This window comes from Podarcis melisellensis (assembly GCF_964234715.1).
Source record: "Podarcis melisellensis genome assembly, chromosome: 15".
Lineage (NCBI taxonomy): Eukaryota > Metazoa > Chordata > Lepidosauria > Squamata > Lacertidae > Podarcis > Podarcis melisellensis.
Genome location: NC_138532.1, coordinates 19277926 through 19301306, shown reverse-complemented (window position 1 = coordinate 19301306; position 23381 = coordinate 19277926). Strand labels below are relative to the sequence as shown.

At 43.7% G+C, this 23381-nt stretch overlaps 2 long non-coding RNA genes across 3 annotated transcripts in view; both read left to right on the top strand.

Annotated features, from left to right (window-relative positions):
• Window positions 1-23381, top strand: part of LOC309357746 — a 239822-nt gene that overhangs the window by 170568 nt on the left and 45873 nt on the right. The gene's annotated exons all lie outside the window — the stretch shown is intronic.
• On the top strand, window positions 18767-21828 carry LOC309357739. 2 transcript variants are annotated; one of them, XR_014163215.1, is made up of 3 exons: window positions 18767-19031; window positions 19696-19768; window positions 21467-21828. It is a non-coding gene; the product is annotated as an uncharacterized lncRNA (long non-coding RNA). The 2 variants fall into 2 exon arrangements; XR_014163216.1 differs by lacking the exon at window positions 21467-21828 and adding an exon at window positions 20359-20547.

Sequence of the window (23381 nt, the reverse complement as noted above, 5' to 3'; positions counted from 1 at the left end):
AGAGTTTTGGACTTTTCATCTAGCAGCCTTTGGGGTGTGAGTATCTGTGTGTCATTTCATTTTTCAAACTACTTTTATTAAAAACCCATCTTTTCATAAACTCCAAGAATCCAATGTGGCTCACAGCAGGAGGAAATAATTCTGATTTAAACACTTTGGGGAATATAATTAAAGGAGGGGGAAAGGAAAGAAGATGAAAGAAGTAAGTCTCCTTTTAGGGAGGGGGTGATTTCTTAGACATCAAAAGCTTCAGGCTCTAGCCCCCTCCTGCCTTTTGCCTCCACGGCACTTACCATGATTACAAATACAATACTCCACCTCTATAACATACCTCCTATTCCTTAGCTGATTCCCCCACTCTGAATAGTAAAGAACAGACTGTAAAACACTATCTTTGATATTCTGTGTTAGAGAGCCCTGGGCTTCCACTGCATCTTATCAGGGATACTTCAGTGCAAAAATCACTCATGGAGGACAACCTTTCCAGCTAAAGACAGATTTCCCACTAGTAACAATATTATTTATTTACTTGTAGGGAGTGCCTGGCATTGCCCAGGAAATTGAAGAAACAAAAAATATGGTGATTTTGATATGAATAGGGTAATTTGAATATGGTAAAAGCAGAGACATCACCTTGCCAACAAAGGTCTGTATAGTTAAAGCTATGGTTTCCCCAGTAGTGATGTATGGAAGTGAGAGCTGGACCATAAAGAAGGCTGATCGCCGAAGAATTGATGCTTTTGAATTATGGTGCTGGAGGAGACTCCTGAGAATCCCACGGACTGCAAGAAGATCAAACCTCTCCATTCTTAAGGAAATCATTCCTGAGTGCTCACTGGAAGGACAGATCCTGAAGCTGAGACTCCAATACTTTGGCCACATCATGAGAAGAGAAGACTCCCTGGAAAAGACCCTGATGTTGGGAAAGATGGAGGGCACAAGAAGAAGGGGACGACAGAGGATGAGATGGTTGGATAGTGTTCTCGAAGCTACCAGCATGAGTTTGACCGAACTGCGGGAGGCAGTGGAAGACAGGAGTGCCTGGCGTGTTCTGGTCCACGGGGTCACGAAGAGTCGGACACAACTAAACAACTAAACAACAACAGGGTAATTTGGAGTTTGGGGGCTGTGCAGGCATACATGCAGGCACTCACAAACCTAAGGCTCCAGCCTGACCTGCCGAACACCTGACCTTGCCCTGAATCAATTTGGGTGGTGCTGATGCTTGGATATGGTTTCTTTGGTCCACCATCTTGATTCAAAATGGTGTTCATTGTCCAAAAGTAGATGAAGATCACTGCCTCCACTCAGGAGCCCTTGTACTGAGTTGGGGAATGATACCTTCATAGGCCTTCGAACTGGTGCAAATTGGGCCCATCATGTCAAAAATTGGGTGAAGTAAAGCCCAAGTCATGTTTTCATGTCCTCCATCTTGATTCAAAATGGTAGTCGGTGTCCCAACAGTGACAAAAACCACTGCCCCCGCCTCAGGAACCCTCGAGCCAAGTTTGAAATTGGCACAGTTTGGACTTGTCGTGCCAGAAATTGTATGAATTCACACCAAAATCACACTGACTTGATTCAAAATGGTGGCTAGTATCACAATATTGATGAAAACTGCTGACCCCCCCCACCTTGGGAACCCCTGTGCCCAGTTTGGCAAGGACTTCTCAAGAGGTGTCTGAACTCACAGAGAACAAACAAACAGCTTTCCAAAATATATAGTAGATTTGTATTTTTATTTAATATCCTGCCTTTCTCTCAGCACAAGACAATTGGAACAGTTTTCTCCAATGTTACCCAGTTGACACCGCCAGGTGCCCTCAAATATAACTTGGATGACTCAAATAAATGATCAGCCAGCTCTCACACTCCCTTCTGAAGTGCTCCATTAAGCAAATGAAATAGAAATGTTTGGCTTTGCTGCCCTTAAAAAAGAAAGGGAAAAAACTTCTTGGAGATTAACTGTGTAATAAAAATTAAATTAAGAGGGCATAAATTTTATACAAGGCATCTAAGTGACAGGCCATTATAATGACAACAATAAACACAGGTCATATTTCTGTTGGCTGTTGTATTACAGTGTGGTGCCACATCAATTTCATTCCCCAGAGAAACAGCCTCTCGTCTCAACATTCTTTTAAGACCCCCCAAGAGATATGTTTTCTTTCAGCTTGATAGGCTTGTCTGATGTGAAGATGGCAGTAGATGCAGAACACAGGGGGAAATAAGGCTTTAAATATAACAGCAATCCACACTCCATTGCAAATATGGTTGCCAGCATTTATTACGAAGGGCTCCTCTGCCCTTAAATGGCCATCATGTTATCTGCATGCCACAAAAAGCTTTGGAGTTCACACAGTCTGGATTTTCAGTACAAAACTGTATTCCTGTAATCCTGTTGTTCAAGCTGTTCGATGGAAAGCTGACTCTGTTTGCGGTTGGGTGTTTTTTGTTTGTTTGTTTGTTTAAAATGAAACATCTTATCTGTTCAGTAAATGAGTTTGCACACTTAATGGGATCGGAGGAATAATCTACAATGTCATCCCATTAGGAATGAGGAGTAAAGCTCCATTTCCCCTCACTTCCCTTCCCCACACAACCTACTCTCTATTTTCGTGTTAGCTGATAAAGACCAGGAGAATGTTCTGCTCTGTTTGTGCCTCATTGGGAGCAAATTAAAAAACAACAACAACACAAACCCAGACCTGGAAATACACTCTTCATTCTAAGCATTATTAAACCTGGTCAACACAGAAACCATCAAAGAACACGCTCTCTTAATGGGGCTGCAAACTTTAATTGATTAATTTGTTAAATTAATCAATTTAAAACCTTTTTGCAGTGCGACCCTATGTGTGTTTACTCTGAAGTAGGCCCAATGAGCAGGGGTGGAGGAAGGGGGTGCGGTGGGTGTGGACCGCCCCGGGTGTCACCACTGAGGGGGGTGACAAAATGTCAGGTGGAACTCACTGCGAGGCCTGCAGCGTGCCTGAGCCATGCATCTCTCCTGGGAGAGACGTGGCGGTTTGGACACGCACAGGCTCCCTGCTGCCCAAACGGTCCACCAGCTGCCTCCCCCCCCCCCAGCTGTAGGGCGGCTGAGTGGGAGGAGGCAGGCAGACTCCAGAGGTCCTGTGGTGCACCCCTCCCCATGGGTAGCTCGCCCCACCCCAGGTGCCCGAGCAGCTTTCTCTGCCGCTGCCAATGAGTTCAATGAGGCTTACTCCCAGGAAAGTATTACAGAACTGCAACCTTACACTGTACAATCCTACACACATTACCTATTCAAAAGGAAGACCTGTTGAATACATGGTGTCAGTGCTCAGAACAGCTGTCTGTAAGCACAGCATGCGCTTAAGCTCTGCTCAAAGCTTTGGGTGAAATCATGGGGCTCAGATTTGGGGGTGTCAGCTGACATTGCTGTTAGAATTCCTGATCTATGATTGCAGTCATAGGATTGTTGTCTTTCACATGACGGTATATGTTTTGACTCCACAGAGTGGGAAGTGACGGAGACAGGATGTTTGTGTTACTGTGTTCAGTGAAGTGGGACTATTGTCCTTTGTTTCTTTTTCGCTTTGCTGTCTGATGCTAGAGAGTGAGCCATGTTGCAGTGCTCCGTGGGTGTTTATATGTAAATAAAGTAGATTAGCCAATATGCTGAGTTGCTGAGGTCTGTAACGCAAGTTGCACAAACTCTGCAGATCCCTAAGTGTGCCTGTGTCGGTTGGCATCGGTGTCTGTGATGTTCGGGCTGAAGAAAGCTCGAGCTGAAGAAAGTTCGGGCTGAAGGAAGCTCCCGAATGCTCAACCAGGAGGGAGGGAACATGCCAGTCGGGCAAGTGTCTCTGCCAGGGTCCTACTCAAGTGTAGGCTGAACTCCTGACAATTGTATCCCTCTCGTGTCTTTGCATTCATATCCTCGGGTATGCTATATGCTTCTTCATACAGTGCATAGTTGAACTATGAAACTCGCTCCCAGAGGAGGCAGTGATGGCCACCATACTAGACTGCTTTAAAAAGGATTCAACAAATTCATGGAGCAGAGAGTGATTGACAGCTACCAGCCATTATGATGGTTATGTTCTGCCTCCACAACTGGAGGCAGTAATGCTTTGGAAAGCCACTTCCAAGCTAGGGAGGAGGTGGGGTTGCGAGCTTCACGCCCCTCCCCACCCTCACGGGGCTGGCTTCAGCCCCGTGATAACCCAGGGAATCCTCGGACGCATCATCCCTGGCCCAGCAAATCAGTTGGGCTGGGTGGCGTGGCCTAGCAGTTAGGCATTGGTAGGGGTATTGTTCTATTGTTATGCAGATGATGGGGGGAGGAAGCGCCATCACCTTCCCCCAAAACAAAGGGTAGTCAGGTAAAGGATTCCGGGGGGCATGGCCTTGTCCTGAGCCTAGGGAGGTGTGGGACCTCACCACGGCCCCAAGCGGTAACTCCGGGGGGAGCTCCTAGTTGACGTACCTCAGCAGGACTCCCCCATCGGTGGTTAACCCTTACCAGACTTCAAGCAAGCGGGCTGAAACCAGTTAGTGTTAGGACCAATGCCTAAGCCAATACTGCTCAATTCCTGTAATCAATAAAGTTGTGGCCTAATTTGACCCATTAACTCGAATTCTTTGTCTCGTGTCTTTATTTCCAAGGGGGGAGGTGGGAACTCGCCATGCAAAACCCAGCTGCTCAAAACCACACGAGTGAAGAGTGTTCTTGTGCTCAGATCCTGTTTGGGGGTTTCCCATAGACATTTGGTTGGCCACTGTGAGAACAGGATGCTTGACTGGATGGGCCATTGGCCTCATCCAGCAGGCCCTTCTTACATATTTCCCGTGAGAGGGGCTCATGGCACAGGCTGTGCCGTAAAGTTGTTGACAGCACTTTCCTGAAGTGGGGGAAGGAAGGAGCCATAAACACAAAGTAAGGAGAAAGAGATGAAGTATTTCCATCATTGTTTTTTTTTTATAAAAAAAAAACCCACTGCCTTAAAACATAGCTTTTAGCCGAAGGAGAGGCACTATTAAAGGCAACTGTAGGAAGAAGAAGGAATGATAAACATAACAGCAAAATATCACCAAATGTCACTCACGCTTATTGGAGTTAAGAGTGTTATGGAAGTCAAAGATAATGTTTTTTGAAAGGTTTTTCCCAGATTTTATTTTCTCATCTTCAGTCCTAGAGAGCTAAGCTGCTGTTCTTGCCCACTTTGTGCTCAATTTAGTACAGAGAAGTTTGGGGTAGTTTGCACTAAAGAATGCCAAAACTCCCTCTCCACCCTCAGTGCAGCAATTACTTGGGGGCAGTGTTGAAAAGTTTCGAAATTCTCTGCGCTTGATCAGGGGCAGGAAGACAGCTATTTAGCCGAAAGATAAGTTTCACAGTAAAGGTTTTGAGCTTTTAGACATTTTTAAAAAGGTAAATAATCTTTCAAAAGGATAACACAGTTTGTTTCAGGAAGGACTTCTGTTGCAATTATCAGGGACTATATAGTTATTTTGAGCATGTTATGTACATGCATATTTTGGGGCCCGCAATTGACTGTGGTCAAACAGGATTTATTAGGAGGGAATATGTGAACAAAATGGTTGCTTAGGTCTGGTTAGTGCTGTTGAGTCACAATCAGCTGAAAGTGGAATTAAAATTGGAGTGGCATATATTTAACATTATTGACAGAAAAATGTACAGTGGTACCTCAGGTAAAGTACTTAATTCGTCCCAGAGGTTCATTCTTAACCTGAAACTGTTCTTAACCTCAAGCACCACTTTAGCTAATGGGGCCTCCAGCTGCTGCTGCACCACCGGAGCACAATTTCTGTTCTCATCCTGAAGCAAAGTTCTTAACCCGAGGTACTATTTCTGGGTTAGCGGAGTCTATAACCTGAAGCATATGTAACCTGAAGCGTATGTAACCCGAGGTACCACTGTATTGGTCGGAATGGGGGGGGGAACATTTTAAGAAAAATACAGTCATACCTTGGATTACAGATGCTTCAGGTTGCGTAATTTTGGTTTGTGCACCGTGCCAAACCCAGAAGTACCGGAACGGGTTACTTCTGGATTTCGGTGCTTGTGCATGCACACAAACACTAAATCACGCTTTGCACATGTGCAGAAGCGCCGAATTGCGACCCGCGCGTGCGCAGATGTGGCACTGCAGGTTGCGTATATGCCTCCCGCACGGATCACGTTCGCAACCCGAGCATCTACTGCAACATGTTGTGGTGGGGTTTAAAGCAAAGGGTTTTTTTAATGTAGAATTTGGGGTTGAAATTTCAAAAGCCCAATGCTCTAGTTTCAAATATGTTACTTTTAGGAGCCGTATACATATTGGACTCTGTTGTGTTATAATTGGGACGAAGGCTTTGCCATGATGGAACAGAATAGATAATTTATGAAGCTTCATAGCATTAAGTATATGGCTCTCAGGTGAACAATGCTGGGTTTAAGAGGCACAGAAGAGGGATTGATTGCTGTCGAAACAATATTGTTTACAGCTCTCTTTCATAAAAACTCCTAATTGATAAGATTACGGCTTGCGTCTTGCCATCCTGGGTTGTATTAAAAGAATTTTTGCATCTAGAGCCTGAGAAATAATTACACTACTGTGCACAGTTCAGGGAACCACTGCTAAACCCAACTGTTTTTATACTGGTGCATGTTAAAAACAGAATTCATATTAGGAATGCAGAAACTTGAAATTGTAAATGCAAATATAAATTGAAATATGAATTTGTTTTCATTCTAATTTTAACGGTAGTCCATTCTCAGGCATCTGGGCTGTGGACTCACATCATATTAAAAGGACAAAGCCAGATTCAAAGAAATCCCCTTCTTGAGTGTTCACTGTATATTTGTCTTCATTCATGTCTATGGCTCACACTGGCCTCCCCTTTGTGTGCGAAAGTGGGTTCTCTTCTCTTCTTCCTTTTTGCTCCTCCAGAGAGAAACTGGCATCCACTCTGTTTTTTCACGTTCAGTTCTTGGCTCCAGCCCACCAAGTCAAATTTCTGTTTTCATCTTGAAAATAAATCCTGCACAATCAAATTAATTTCGAGTCCTGTCAACTGACAGCTTAAAGCATTTCCCTTCACAACGATCTGTCAACATCTTGCCTTGTTATTTTCAGAGGAAAATAGTGAGAAAATGTATGTGAAGATGAGCTGTAAACCCCAGGATTTGGCCAGCCACAGACAAGGCAAAGGGGTCTCTGTGTGATTTACCACTTATTGATCCATGCTCATTTTCCTAACCTTCTCCACAGATGGACAGAACAGTCTCTAAAACAGCTCTAGGGTGGTTCTGTCATGAACCTAAAGTTTCTCCCATCATAGCAGAGGTACTGACAAGTCCTTTTGGGATGAACCACCCAAATAGAAATCCCCATTTAGCGACTGCAGCCTTTACTGGAATCAGCCACCATGCATCAAAAACCACAGGTAGAACTTTTATATCACCCAATGCCATTGCAAATGCAAGGCTTTCTATTGGAACTGATTCATTTCACATTCTGCAAGTGAACTCATCAAGTGTTGAGCTGTTGAATAATCAGGTGACAAAATATTAAGTGAAGGGTGACTGTAGAATGTATCCTACAGCATACAGTTAATAGGGTTGCCTTATTTCAAGAGCTAAAAATCTGGACACAAAAAGTTGTTGAGCTTTGCTTTTTTATGGCAAGCACCTGATAGCCCCGCCAGAGCTGCGCATGCCAGAGCCCAGGTTGTCCATGCCCATGCCAGAGCCTGAACCAGAGCTGCCCATGCACATTTTTTTTAAAAAAAATACCCCAAAATCCAGGACATTTGCTTTAAAATTCCCCCCAGATGGGCATGTAGGACCCCCAAAAGAGGACATGTCTGGGAATTCCTGGACGTATGGAAACCCTAGTTTTGAGGACTATCAATTACCAAGCATTTGTTTTATATCTAAGGTAGAATTTATATAGTAAGGCCTCCAAGTAACTGCAGTGGGGAGATGCTATGCAGAGTTGTTTTACTGCAATTCCAACTATGGGTGGCACTGTGTCCAACCAAGGCAGCCAACAGGGCCATCTTAAGCATATCTAGCGCCGTGGTTCAAAGAGCCCTCTGCCCCCCCCCCATTTCCCAGAGTTGCTCTCCTCCTGCGGAGGCTTGGGAAGGAAGCTGCACGCCTGCCAGCCATATAGTTGGTGGGGCGCAGCTTCTATCCTAAGCCTCTGCGGGGATTGCTGTCCTCCCGCGGAGGCTTGGGAGGCAAGCTGCATGCCCTCCAGCTATATGGTTGACGGGGCACAGCTGGCAGGCGTGCAGGGAAAGGGGAGGCCACCCGCAAAGCCGCGCAGCTGCCCCACTCACTGGGGTGCCCGTGAGAGGCCAGGGCCCTGGCACAAAGTGCCAGTAAGCCCAATAGGAAAGACAGCTCTGGCAGTCAACCACGCTGCCATTCTAGACAGTTCTTGTTCGCAGTAAAGTTTTTCCTCTGTTAAGCCTCCATGTTGGCCTGGCCTCTAGTCTAAAACAGGCAAACAGTCACCAGGCATCTGCCAGGGCTGAAACTCCACCAGGCGTGAAGGCATTCAAAAAGCCCTCCCACTCAGAGCTGCTCCTTCTCTCCAGTGTGTTCACCTGCATCTCGTTTTGGTGTAGGCAATGATGGTGCAGTAGACAAAGGAGAATCAGTAGGTGCCACTCCTGGCTTGCTCCTGGCTGGCTGGGTGACCAATGATGAAGGAGTAGGAATGATGAAGGAGAGAAGCAGCAAAACAGCAAGATCACCTGATAATCATAGTGGTGAGGAGGTAGATTCACCACCACAGAAGAGGGAGCACATGAAGAGTATCTTGCCCAAGGGGACTTCCAAAGCTTGTAACTGATACCTTGGTACTGTAGATAATGTTTCTCCTGAACCTCAGAATAAATCTCCCCCCCCCCCATCCTATGCAGCAAACCCCATAGCAAAAATATCACCTTTACCATGTTTACTTTTATTCCAAGAAGAAATATATCTACTCAAAAAGGCCTCCAGTAGTGATGAAAACAGAAGTACCGGTACATGACAAAATCAACAAACAAAACATCAATGCATTTTAGTACTATAAACATAACAACAGTCAGTGAATAACAGCTGAAAGAATCCATTCAGTAAATGCTATATAACTTATCAATAAGCATAACATCCTTAATTACATATCCACATAGTCCTTAAATATTGAGATTGTAATTTGTCAAGAAGCCAAGATTTGGGTAGGAGGAGTAGAGTGAAAACAGCCCAGGGTGGAGGATGAGTGTGGTTTGTGTGTGTGGTGTGTGTGTGTGTGTGTGTGTGTGTGTGTGTTTCCTCTTGAATAGAGGAATAGAAGATTGGGAAGCCTACAATGCTCACATACATAAGGCAATAACTGATTAAAGCTTTACAGTATTTTCCATTTTGTCACATTTCTCTCTATTGATTTTCTCAGGCAGCAAACACACCGCTTTGGGAATGCCATTAATTACAAATTGATTTGCTTCGTGAAAATCAGTGAGGAGTGCTTGTGAATTTCAGCAGTCCCTCCCCAGCTTTTTGTCTTCAGTTTATCCCAAAACATTAAGCCCAAAGAAGGCAAGAGATCTATGCTCCTCCACCCCCAAAACAATTCAGAGGTTTCTAATGCCTACAGCATCTCTGACATAAACCACTTTTCTCCTGTATGTAGGTATGTCACTAACCTCCTCAGTTCTTTGGATGGGTCCTGGATCTCATTGGGAGGCCCCATTATGGCGTCAAAGGTCACACCATCACACTAGCCCCCTGTGCTACAGCAACAGTCCATTTTCTGCAGCTGTCCAAAGCTATCAGACTCCAGTAAGTCCAGCAGCCCAACTGAGTATCTGCCCCTCTCAAAAGCAGATTGTTCTTCTCTACTGATGGCCAAGAGTTGATCTGTCAACTACTCAGACACCTTCCTCGTTTATAATTGCTGGAAAACACAAATCCAGAAGAGCCCTCACATCAGACAGCAGGAATCCCTCTGTCTCTTCTCTGGCATCCCAGAAAGATTGTACCATGTTGAGATCAGATGCCATGGCTTTGTTCCTCCAGTGTTCCTCATTTGTTTCTCCCAAAGAAACCTCATGAACTAGTTTGCATGAAATTCTAACCTAGGTTCTTCATGGCACTCTGGAAGAACACAAAAGTCACTTTTATAGATTTTGGTGAGGTGCTGCCTGACGGCTGACCCCTTCATTATTTTTTTATAGAATATTTATTAAATTTTTCAATAATAATACAATGAAAATAAAAAGAAAAAATAACAAAAATACAAAAATAAAAATCATTAAAAACACACAGAATTTCCATTACTTATTTTCCATTAACTTATTTCCCGGACCTCCTCATACCTCCCTTTTTTGTATTCCAATTCAAATTATTAGTTCAGCAAATCCTTACCATTACCAATTTCTAAACCTTTTTTTTCATATTCTCTTAAAGCATTACAGCTGGAAATCACTTAATTTCTATCCAACATCATTCTAACATTCATTAATTTTACAATATTTCTGTAAATAGTCTTTAAATTTCTTCCAATCTTCATCCACCGGCTCCTCTCCCTGGTCTCGGATTCTGCCAGTCATTTCTGCCAATCCCATATAGTCCATCACCTTCATCTGCCATTCTTCCAGAGTGGGTAAGTCTTGTGTCTTCGATGGCTGACCCCTTCAGCTGCACCTAAGCAATTCTTGGTACTGCAGCAGTTGTATACAAGCTCCCAAAGATCCCAAAGATCCTGGTAATTGTAGTTTGCTAAGGCTACTAAGTTTGCTAAGGCTCACAGTGCCCAGCATCCCTAGCAAGGTGCAGTTCCTGGGTTTCTCCATGACTGTTAAAGTGGTGTAAGTGTGTTTTATATGTAGGATACAGATGTGGCCTGTATCTCTTTACCCTGGCCTGTTACCAGGGAATACACTGATCCTTGTGGGTTTACCCTTCTTGCTTGCCTTACAGCCCAATAACTCTGCTTCCTCCATATTGTGTTCCCGTGTCTGCCTGCCTTCTTTCAGAGCTATCTGTAGCTTCCAGAAGCACATACATAAGGCAATAACTGATTGCCTTCCAGAAGCACAGCCAGCTTGCACATTCCTGGAATTAAGAAGGAATAAGCAAGGTTCCATTGAACAACCTGGGCTTGAAGCTAGAAATTTCACCCGTTTCCACCTTTACTCCATCTCCTTATTACAATATGCATGAGGTTCCGTTGCATTCCCTCCACAGCTATGCATACTGACGTCAATGTGGTTTTAATATAGGGTGCCAGCACAAATACCCTCCAAGGGGGGAAAGTATCTTCTAATCTTCTGACTGCTGCAAGCTATTGCTGAAAATATAATCTCACAGCTGGGCTAAGTCTTAAACATGCCAACCTCTGCCACAGGAGAGGGGCCTCCGTAACAGAGCACAACATCTGGTTCTGCTTTTATGAGGCTGAGCATACCTGCTCACTTGGCACATGCTGTTGAAACAGCTTTACTAAGCCAATCGCTATTTGCATTGCAAAACACCAACTGTTCCCGACCTTTACTCACATTTTCCACTGAAGCAAGGTTGGATGGGGAGGAATCAGGTGGTCCATAAAAAGGGGATTCATTTGTCTTCCACTCCCAGGTAGGCAATACAAATTCTTCATCAAGATAGATTACATGGATTTGCTCATTTAGGCTTGCAATCCAAATTTCACTTGGCATCTCATTGGTTAGTCTTGGAGGGCACATTATGGGCATGATGGAGCTGAAATGAATAATTTTCAAGGCCTTTTTATGTCAATGGGAATTAGGCATGGTCTTAAAACCCTCCAGAATCCCACAATTTGATCATGCTTGTATCACCCCATTTCCCATACCAAGCTTCTCTGCCTGAGGTACCTTGACCTTCATGAGTACACATTGCTTAAGGCTTTGCACTCATGCGCTCTAATGTATTCATGCACTCTGCATTAGAGGTGGGAGCAAAATGTCTTCACCTTGCATTTTAACACCTGCCTACCAAATCAATATGTTAATGAATTTCACACTTCCTTGAATTTTTGCAGAGCAGTCCTGCAGCCACAAAACACATACTACAATGTGTATATTAGTGAACAGTGCACACAAAAATGCACATATCAGTGAAAATGCACAAAAGTGGGAAATGCTGCTTTAAAAATGCATGTATCCAAGGCAAAGTTGAGTACAAAAATGTGTACATCCCAAGAAATGCACAGGAACTGCATAAATTGGGCTGAAACAAACTTTGGATACAAGAGAGAGAGAGAAACTTAGAGGAACTTAAATTGACACAATCACCCCTCACAACACTCCTCATGTCCTCCGTTCATTTAAAAGCCAAAAGAGATTTGGACAAAGATATACAAGAAAAACTAAATTGCTTTACAATGTACCATCAACAGCTCAAAACAGATCTCAGCAGCTGTGATGAGTGCAATGGCTGACAGTGCACACTGCATGGTGCTTTAGTGTTTATGCGCATGCCTTACAGAATCATAGAACTGTAGAGTTAGAAGGGAGCCCAAGGATCATCTAGTCCAACCCTGCAATGTAGGGATCACAGCTAAAGAATCCCTGACAGATGACCACCCAACCTCTGTTTAAAAACATCCAATGAAGGTGTTTGTGAACATGCATTTACCTGTACATAGATAAAGGTAAAGGGACCCCTGACCATTAGGTCCAGTCATGGCCGACTCTGGGGTTGCGACGCTCATCTCGCTTTATTGGGCAAGGGAGGTCATGTGGCCAGCATGACTAAGCCGCTTCTGGCGAACCAGAGCAGCACACTGAAACGCCGTTTACCTTCCCGCTGGAGCGGTACCTATTGATCTACTTGCACTTTGATGTGCTTTCGAACTGCTAGGTTGGCAGGAGCAGGGACCAAGCAACGGGAGCTCACCCCGTCATGGGGATTCGAACCGCCGACCTTCTGATTGGCAAGTCCTAGGCTCTGTTGTTTAACCCACAGCGGCACCCGCATCCCTGATAGATAGGCACTAACTAAAAGGTGTACCCAGTCCACTTTCAGATGTTTAACTTCTAGAGTTCCTGGGGAAAGGAGTTGAACCCTGAAGAATGACCATTCCAGCAGCTCACACCACCAAAGGCACTCATACAAGCTAAGTGGGTGCTAGTGATTTGCCAGGAACAGGGACCAAATCTAGAGACTGTCCCTTGAAAATAAGGACAATTGGGGATTATTGTTACCTCTTTCATTGAAGTTAATGGGACTGAAAAATGAGAAAAGTGTGTTAGGCATGGTGGTGTGACCTCTCTGTTGTGACTGATCCTGCCTCTCCATGTGAATTTTTGAAACATTTATGAAATGGATCAGGACCATTACAGTGTGAGCCTCCAAGCCAAGTCAATGACCCTGTTGCCTGCTGAGCTCATGGAACATTGTGGTCCTAGAAAATGTGCCATGTACTTCAAAAGATAAAAAGGAAAGTGAGGGTCATACCAATAAGTTAGGAAGAGAAATGGGACAAGAAGTCCCCTCAAAAAAATAAGGTTTCCAGGAACCACCACTTCCTTAAATAAAAATCCCATTAAGCTTTTGATACTCCTGCAGTTTGGAAAAACGATTGACCAGTTGTAGCAGTGAGGGGGAAAGCCTTAATAATTAATTGATGGTTTTAAGCAAAAAATACAGTATCAGTAATAGAGCTTCATAAACACTTCTTTTGGGCAGTTGGAAACGATTAATTTTCATGATTCTTCAGACCGCAAGACAGGAAAGTAATAGTTTGAGTCGTGTGTGATGAAATCTAATGTTGTGGTATAATTTTTTCTCCTATCGATTGGGCACCAATCTATCTGAGGTGATTTATAGGGAAAAATGGGAAAAGGAACTTGCTGCAGTTTTGCGAGGGCTAGTTAAGTTTATGTGCTGTACTGGTGTTCAGAGTTAATAGATTTTAAATTACAGTGTATGTAACCTAACACACACAGGTATGCCTCGGATTGTGATTAAGGGTGAGAGGCGCAGTGAGAGGAAATTAACTCTCAAACCTCTGCAAGGTCTTACAAATATTTTCTGAGGAAATTTAAAGCCAAAAGTACAGTTTGTCTTAGTCCTTGGCATATGTGCTTTTGCTAATTAAGGATCCTAAAATACCATACACAATATTATCATGAACATAACGTAACTCCTCTGGAGGTGACAGGCTACAGACTGCTGGAGGTTGCTTAGGCCTTTTGATACAGATGGAGTTGAAAGCCAGCCAGGAAGTAGATTCTCTAAGACCTAGCCCCCATGTTCTTCTGAGGAGATTTTTGTGGGCGAAGCAGCTTTCTAACAAATGATTTGAACCATGGTTTGTTAAAAGAGACTAGAAAAGAAACAGCTGCTGGTGCTTTAGCAGGCCACAGCTTATAGCTTCTGTCATGAGACCTGTATTTCCTTTCTTGAAACAGAGTGACAACCCATTCTTCCCTCAGATTCTGTTCTCAGAATTTAATGTTTTATTGATATTATGTTGTGTGCCAGTCTCTGGTACATTACATCAAAGAGGTGACCCATCAATATTTATTTCTAATAACAGAATAATTTTACTCAGAACATGGAGATGAGGCCTTAGAGGCACTGTTTCCTGACTGGTTCTCAGGGGTGTCTACGTATATCAGAGGGCTTCGTAGACGCTAGTTTCCACTGGTTTGTCCTCTTCAGAAGGATAACATGAAGCAATTTAGTTCACTTCTTATTAATGCAGAGCCTGTAATCCAGGGACAGGGAACCTGTGACCCTTAAAATGTAGCTGGACTTGACCATGCTGACTGGGGCTGATGGTAGTTGAAGTCCCGATGGCATGTGGAGGGCCACAGGTTAGCTACAGATGGAATCCCTTCATAATCTTCTTTCTTAGGTATCCAAGGGAGGTATTCAACTTTGCGACAGCAATAGCAATCCATCCTCCATTAAATTCAAACCCTACCTGGCATGTTAAAATGCATTTTATTTGTTGGTTTGTTCATTTTAAAAAGCTTATAGGTTGCCAGCCCGTTCAGAACTCTGAACAGGTTTTTAAAATGACAAAATACAATTTTAAAATTTTAAATACAATTTAAATTTAAAAATCACAGGCAGAATAAAACAACAAAATAAGATTCACTTGAGTCAATAAAACCATCAGCTCAGAACCAGGTGGTTCACATTCTAGAAGACCTGCCCAAATAAAAATGTGTTATCCTAGCACTGAAAAAAAGTACAAATTTGTCACCGGATCAGCCTCCCAGAGGAGAATGTTCTGTATACTACAACTGAAAAAAACCCTCTCTTCAGATACAATCCACCTAACTTCAGATGGCAGAGAAATCCAAAGGAGAGACTCTGAGGATGACAGTGAGATTTGGGTAGGCTCATGTTTGAGAAGACAGTCCTTCAGGTCATCAAGCCATTTAGGGCTATAAAATGATCACCTCTGAATTATGTCATGAATTCTTCAATAGAAATTTCTTCCTATATACATAAAAACGTAAGGACCTCATCGCACAGCCCTCATTGAGGGATTTGTGGTGCTGCTTCACAATCCTGGGTTTGCATGACGTCAGGTGGGGTAGGGGAGCAAAAGAGAAACATTGGCAGAAGTTTAAGTAGCACAGGGATGGGAAAGACCTAGAGGGAAATGGCGGTTTAAACAACGGCAAAGGTCTGAGTCAAGTACATTCATACAATGGAATATTTGAGAAGGCAAAGGTCTAGGGGGTTAATGTGGGGGATGAGGCAGGTGGGTTGTTGAGCAGATCGAGGAGAGGTGCAGCCCCCAATCTTAAATGGAAATTTAAGAACTGGTGAGGTACGTTCCCTTCAGCCTCTTTGAGTTACTTAGCCTACCAACTGTGTTCTGTGCAAACTGTCATTTCCAATAAGCCCTGTGTGTGAAACGCATTGCAGTAGTCTGAAGATGTCCCCTGCCCTACAGAGGCTGCCAAAGAACTGGCATTTCAGAGTCTGAACCCCATTGCTCCTTCTGACAAGGAAACCCCAGTCCAGTCATTTAAGAGTTTGCTCCCCTTTATGTTATGCCTCCCCAAGCTAGCCACTTAATCAGCTCTATCTGGAGAGATTGGCTTAAGCTTTATGTTTTCCTTTTCCTCCAGGGGCCGAAAAGGTTGATGCAGACCGATCAGCAACTTGATTTATGGGGACATTGTTAGCATGAGAGTCTTCTGCGCTTTATCTCTGTCATGATCCCAGATCTAATGCCGGGGAGTTTGCTCACTTGGCAGCTAGGCTGAGCTCGATGGCCTGATTTCTTCATCATGGTTGCCAGGTCTGCAAGCATTTATCATGGCACTTGGAGACATCCTTATCTGTAGAACAACTTATCTATAGAACAGGAACTGAATCGAGGGTCAGCAGTGGCCCAGAGAAGGTTGCCATCCCCGATCCAACTGTTTGGATAGAAATTTCTCATAACCCAATGGAAAATCATGTGAGAAGAGAGTGGACACACAAACAAGAGAGAGAGAGAGAGATTTAAGATGAAGTGAAGGGGAGATGGTAGATTTGGCTTACGATAATGGCAGCCAATGAGGTATTTTAGAGGATTTAAAAGCACACCAGCTGCTTATTAGGGCTACATCAGGGAGCGAACACCTTCCAAATTGTGGTGGTGGCCATGTGCATGGTCATATGCCCCCACTGCCCCTATTTTCTCAAACCTGGACATGCCATAAGTGTTGTTAGAAGTCCTTTTGATTGCCCCTCTATCAAGTTCCACAGTACCAGTGCAAGATTCAATAGGAAGACATGTAAATCCCATGGAGGTGTCCAGTAAGATTGCCAAGGGGTCCAGAGATGGAAGGAAGAAACAACCCCGACCAGAGAAGAATGGCAAACCAAGTTGATAGACTATGCCGAAATGGCAAATTTAAGTGGGAAACTCAGAAATCAAGAAGACAGAACTTTAAAAAAAAAATGGGAAAAGTTTATGATTTACTTACGAGACCACTGCAAGGAAGTTAAAAAATTAGTAGGATTTTAATTACACTTGTAAAGAAACAGAAAGTATGGATAATTTAGAAGGATAGACATTTGGATAAATATTGATATGCAGTTGTAAATATTATCATCAGGACCCATGGAAGGGATGGGGGCAAGTCAGGAGATTCAGAGAAATCTCGATATTTGGACTGTGAATATTGTTGTTTGTAATATATATTATTTAAAATCAAATAAAATTTATACACACACACACACAGTGGTACCTCGGGTTACAGACGCTTCAGGTTACGTGATTTCGGGTTGCACACCGCGCCAAACCCGGAAATACCAGAATGGGTTACTTCTGGGTTTCGGTGCTCGCGCATGAGCAGAAGTGCTAAATCGCACTTTGCACATGCGCAGAAGCACCAAATTGCGACCTGCACGTGCGCAGACGTGCTGCTGTGGGTTGCGAACGCTGCAGGTTGCGAACGTGCCTCCCACATGGATCACGTTCACAACCTGAGGTTCCACTGTGTATGTGTGTGTGATTGTCAAGGGTGTAGGAAGTGTGGGGTGGAGGAAAGAAGGGGAGAAGGGGGCAGTAACATACCTGTGAAATAAGGGATTTTGTTCTTATTAGTGAGCTATTGTCTGTTCTCTTCACATATGCTACCTTTCCATAATGCTGGCAAGACATTGACAGCTTCCTGGGCTCAAGCTGACATAGTAGTGTTAGCCTCCAGTACTCAGGTGCTGGTTGCTAAACAGCCAGTAATTTTTAGGCACCAATGCCTCAGGGCACCTGGCTTTTTTTCTTTTTTCTTTTTTTTTACCTCCGGCACCAGCAGCAATGCCGTGTGATCCATCCCAGCGCAAGCCTTCAGCAACTGAAGCTGGCATCTGTCTTGGCAATGGCACATGTCTCCCGCAGAAGGGAAGAGCCCCTGACTGGTGCCAAAGTTCAGAAAATAATTCCTGATGAAGCGTCCGGGGTGTCTCCCTGCCAGCTGACTAATCCATGAAGTTGTCAGAAGGACTTGAAATAAACCAACCTGCAGACACATCGTGTGTGTGTGTGTTTGATAATGGAGTGATGGATCTTGGGGACCTGGTGATCTCTTAAAAAAAATTAGACTCGTGCTTTGGAAAGCTGCCTGCAAACAAAACTGAAGGATAAGGCTCAAAAAGCCCTTTCCACTAATCTTCAGCAGAACAATTGCAGGTGTGTCTATTCATTCATTCCATACAAGAGACTCACGATCCTTCCCCGCAAGCCCCCTAATAGGTGCAAAGGACTGTTAAGTAAGTGGACCAGAACTGATTGAGCTGGCTAGCAGTATATTTGACTTTCATGTGTGTTACACTGCAATGGCAACCATGACATGCAGCTATACGATGTATTGGAGGTTACATTACGATGTGGCATTCTGAATGAGTGTGGCTAGTATACTATTGTTTGCAATGAGACAAACCACATTTCTAGTTTTGGTTACACTGGTTGCCATACGTCTGGAATTTCCCGGACGTAGCTGGCAATCGGCCATTGGAAATGGTGTCCTGGAGGAAACTGCTTAAACGCCCTGGAAAATCTGCCAAAGAAACACTTTGCTCTGTTTTTTTCTGTCCGGATTTTCACTTTTTTGAAACATGGCAACCCTAGTTACAGTGTATAGCACACCTTGCAAGACTTGCTTGGGGGACTTCCAGTGTGGTGTAGTGGTTAAGAGTGGTAGAGTGTTTGTTGTGGGGGAGGAAGGGAAAGGAAAATGTTAGCTGCTTTGAGACTCCTTCGGGTAGTGATAAAGCGGGATATCAAATCCAAACTCTTCTTCTTCTTTCAGTGGCTGCAGCTGTCCCTTCAAGACAGGTGAAGCAGGGGTTCAACACCCACCCACCCCTGGCTCTGCTAAGATTTGCCAAGAAGGTGCAATGGGGTGCCTGGGGAGTGCCACTGCAGTCTGAGGGACTCAAGGGTGGGGGAAAGAGCCCATTTCGGCCCCAAAAGGATGACACAGTGAGAGTCTTAGAGTATGGGGGACAGTGACATGGACACTCTCCAACCCTGAACAATTAAATATGTGCCATGGGGACAGAGGTAGGAAATACAATGTCTCCTGACTTGGACCCAGTTTATGCCCACCTTCAGCTAATCACAGTTTGAGCTTCTTTCCTGCTTAGGTATTAAATGTGTGCCCTTAGTTAGATCAGTATCACCTGCCTTTCCTCTTTAGAGTGGACGTGGGTGGAAATGTAACTTCAAACCTGATCTCCTGCCTTCCTACTTTGAAAAATTGATGTTGTCTATTTCCTTGTCAAGTTAACCTCCCCCCCACCCCCAAAACTGCCAGCTAATTTTGCCTGACATGAAGTTGGAGACCAATTTGGAAGTTACACCTCGAGCAAAATTGCCAGGGAAGTTTTAAAGGAAACAAATAATTTTCGTAAGACCAACAAAGTATCTTAAGGGGCATTCTATGTTAAAAACAAAACCAAAACCAAGTAGTTAAGGCAAATTGTTCAAGGGGTGAACTTTGCATGATGCATCAAAGCATCAGCTGCCCTGAAAGCTTTTCATCTTATGAAATGAGACGATTTTATTAACTCTAAGCTGTGGAGGTCCATCACGTCTAAGGTCTTGCAAACAAACTTAGCACAACTCTACATATAAACTGTTTGCATTTGGCACCGTTGCTTAGTTTGGAGCTTTCTCATTAAATTTATTTTATTTTATTTATTGCATATACCACCTTTCTGTCAAGGCACCCAATGTGGTGGAGGTAGGTCTATCCAAGTTTACATTAAAGCATGCAGATGGTTCTCGTGGTAGAATAGGTGAGTAAGGAATTAGATACATAATTCACTTGTACTGAGGGGAGAGAAGTTTGCAAAACACTAACATTAAAGCCTTCCCTTTTGTTTTGAGAATTCATTTTGATTTTGTATCTGAATGGACATTTAACGCCGGTTCCCATAGCTACATGAGCCGAAAAAGAGGGAGAAGAAAGATAAAGTCATTGGAAGTGCTATAAAGCTGGCATCAAAGAAAATATCAAGATGAAAGATAAAAAACGGGGCAGAGAAGTAAACAAGCATTGATGCCCCATTTAGCTCCATGAGCCCATCTGCAAATGGCATTGCAGTGGGAAATAATTCAAGAAGGAGACAAGCAGCTTTGCTATATTTTATCCCATGAAGAGATCAAGTTGTTTTGTGTCTGTGTTTGTGTGTGTGTGTGTGTGTGTGTTTTAAAAAAGAATTTGGTTTCTCTTGAGGCATATGGTATAAGGGCTTGTATGAAATGGCCCTCTGCACAAGTTCAGAAACATCCTTCTTTACTGGAATGAGCCATTATATTGAAGAAGTGTCTTTGGTCTAAGCTGTCAGTTATTGACAAATTTTGTCTTTCCTTACTTTCTCCTAAGGTTTGTTACACCACAGATTTCTTGAGACATAAACAGAGGTGTAGAGAAAAGTTAAGGAAACACAGTTTTCACCATTGTACTGCTGCAATGGTTTGAGGAAAATGACTGGAGGATGGGACATGGCAGAGCTGGAATAGACACCTGAGATGTATGTTTCAGGACCCACCCTATTCCTGTGACCACTGGTGGAGGAAGAGGAGTGTGGGGGGAGCATACCGCCCCTGGCAGTGCAATCTTGAGGAGGTGCCATCGTGGCTGTCCCACCTGCGCTGGGCAACACACCCCTGTATAATAATAACACACGACAGTTGTGAATGCCAGTGTGCCCACCAGTACTTCCAACATCACCAGTGAAAGGTCTCTGTGTATATATATATATCTAATCAAAAGCCCACAATGCACAACAGATTGTCTGCTGTTCGTTTTCAGTTTCTGTTTTCATTGGCTCAGCCTTTCCAACACTTAATATGCCTCCTCAGACATGTCCACATTTCACTGGATAACAGAGCTGGACACCCACTTTCCCATTATTTCTGAACAGAAGTCAGGTGCAAAAGCTTTCCCCTGTGAGTAAGCATGGAGGTGGCTGATGAAGGTGCTTTTTTTCCATTGATGAGGGTGCTGCAGGTGGTGTAAAGGTAAAAAGTAAAGGTATCCCTGACCATTAGGTCCAGTCGCAGACGACTCTGGGGTTGTGCTGCTCATCTCCCTCTATAGGCCAAGAGAGCCGGCAACCTATTTATCAATTTACACTTGACGTGCTTTCGAACTGCTAGATGGGCAGGAGCTGGGACCAAACAAAGGGAGATCACCACGTCACGGGGATTCGAACTGCCAACCTTCTGATCAGCAAGCCCTAGGCTCAGTGGTTTAGACTACAGCGCCACCTGCATCCCTGGTGGTGGTGTACGCCTGCACTTTTTTGTGTTCCTGCCTCTTTTTCTGCTCATTTAGCTATGGCAGCCATTTTGTATTAGGCCACGCCCCAGTGGCAGCCATTTTGTGTTATACAGGACAACGCATAGCAACCATTTTATGACTGTTACCTGTGGAACTCCTTCATGCACTCAAACATTACTCTGACCAAAATCAGGGCCTTTTTTATTAGGAATTGTAGGTACTGACATTCCAAAGGAACAAAAAATACTTTTTATGTATGCGACAACAGTTATTAGCCCAAAGATGGAACGAAGACAAAGTCCCTATCAGAAAGGAATGGCAAGCCAAGCTGTTGGACTATGCCAAAATGGCAAAACTGACCAAAAAGGTCAGGAACCAAGAAGACAAAAACTTCAAGAAAGTATGGGGGGAAATTACAATTTATTTAGGAGACCACTGTAAGCAGACAAAAACATTAGCAGGATTTTAATAACACTTGTAATGTAACAAATACTGTGGATAATATGGAGAGATACAATATATGGACTGTGAAATAATATGCAGTTTAAGATGTTGACAATTGGACCCACGGAGGGGGTGGGTGGGAAGCCAGGAGATTCAGAGAAATATCTATATATGGTTATGTATTTGATATTGTTATAACTTTTTTGTTTGTAAAATCAAATAATTTTTTTTAAAAAAAAAAAGAAGAAGAAGAAGCAGATGCCTGAATGGCTTCCATGATTCTGGTATGTCCCGGGAAAATCATGACAGTTGAAGGGTGTGCTTCCATTCCAAAGTGCTCGCTGGCCTCAAAAAGTTGGTGAATGCTATGGCAGAGGTTTATAAAATTATGCATAATACTAAAATTCAGGGTCATCCAATACTTGAACTTGGGGCCATCCTTGAATGGCAGGAAGTTCAGGCCAGACAAAGGGAAGAGACGGCTTAATGCAGCCCGTCATTGATTTGTGGAACTCTCTGCCAATGGCTTAGATCTGGAGCGGAAAGAAGAGCTATTGCCATCTGTTAAATCTCTGGGTAATTTGTAGGAAATGAGCAAGAATGTCTGACTGCCAGTGGTTTAACAACAACAGCAAAATAATGACTCCCCCTGCCCCTAAATTGTACTGCTGAAATGAGGGAATCTGGGGATGACAAGGAGTGGGCGCTTATGTGGGAGGACTGCGAGCTCCATTCAGTTCTGGTACTCAGTGCAAATTCCTGCACTCAGAATTCTTTATTTCTGAGTGTGTATATTTTACACCAGGCTCCAGAGCTCAGGGATCTAATAAAAAGCAAAACAGACTGTTCCCGATGGCTGGTGCCCACCTCTCACTTACATCATTTTAGAAAGGAATTTAGACCAATGCATGGAGGACTGATAACGTCTACCAATGGCTATTACCCAGGAAGGGTGAACTGATCTTTCATGTCCACTGGTGATATGACACTGGATATTATTCAGGAAATATGAATGGGAGGGGTTTGATGCCTTCAAGTTTTGTTTGTGGTCTTCCTGAAAGCTTCTCATCTACCACTTTAAGAAGCCCGATGTAAGACCATCTTGGCTGTGAGTGCTGGAAGACCTGATCCCTGCCTTGCTAGTCCTTTCTCACCTGGCCTGGGACAGCAGGGCTCTGATTGACCGACTCCAACTACAAAATCTGAGGCTTCTGAACAGACTCTTGGGCTGGAGTATTGTTTAGGGATTGTTGTTGGGCAGGACTGTTGTTGCTCTTGATTATTTCTGTATCTTTAGTTTATACCTTACATTTATGTGGACATTGCTCAATTTGGTTGTGTACTTTTTGATGTGTTTTATTTATTGTTTATGACAACTTTTTTTACGTCTGTAATTAAAGTAAATATTTTCATGTTGTAAGCCGCCTTGAGCATGATTTTAAATAATGGAAAGGTGACATGCAAATATGATTATGGTAAACCAGGTTATGTGGTGCTCTCCAGATCCCATCAGCCTGACCCTTGGCTATGCTGGCTTGGGCTGATGGGAGCTGCATTCCAAAACTTCAAGAGGGTGCCATATTGGCTATCCCTAGACTAGATGGGCTTTTCATCTGGGCCAGCAATGTACTTCTAAAGTAGCTGCAAAACCCTTGTACAGTGGAACCTTGGGTTACAGA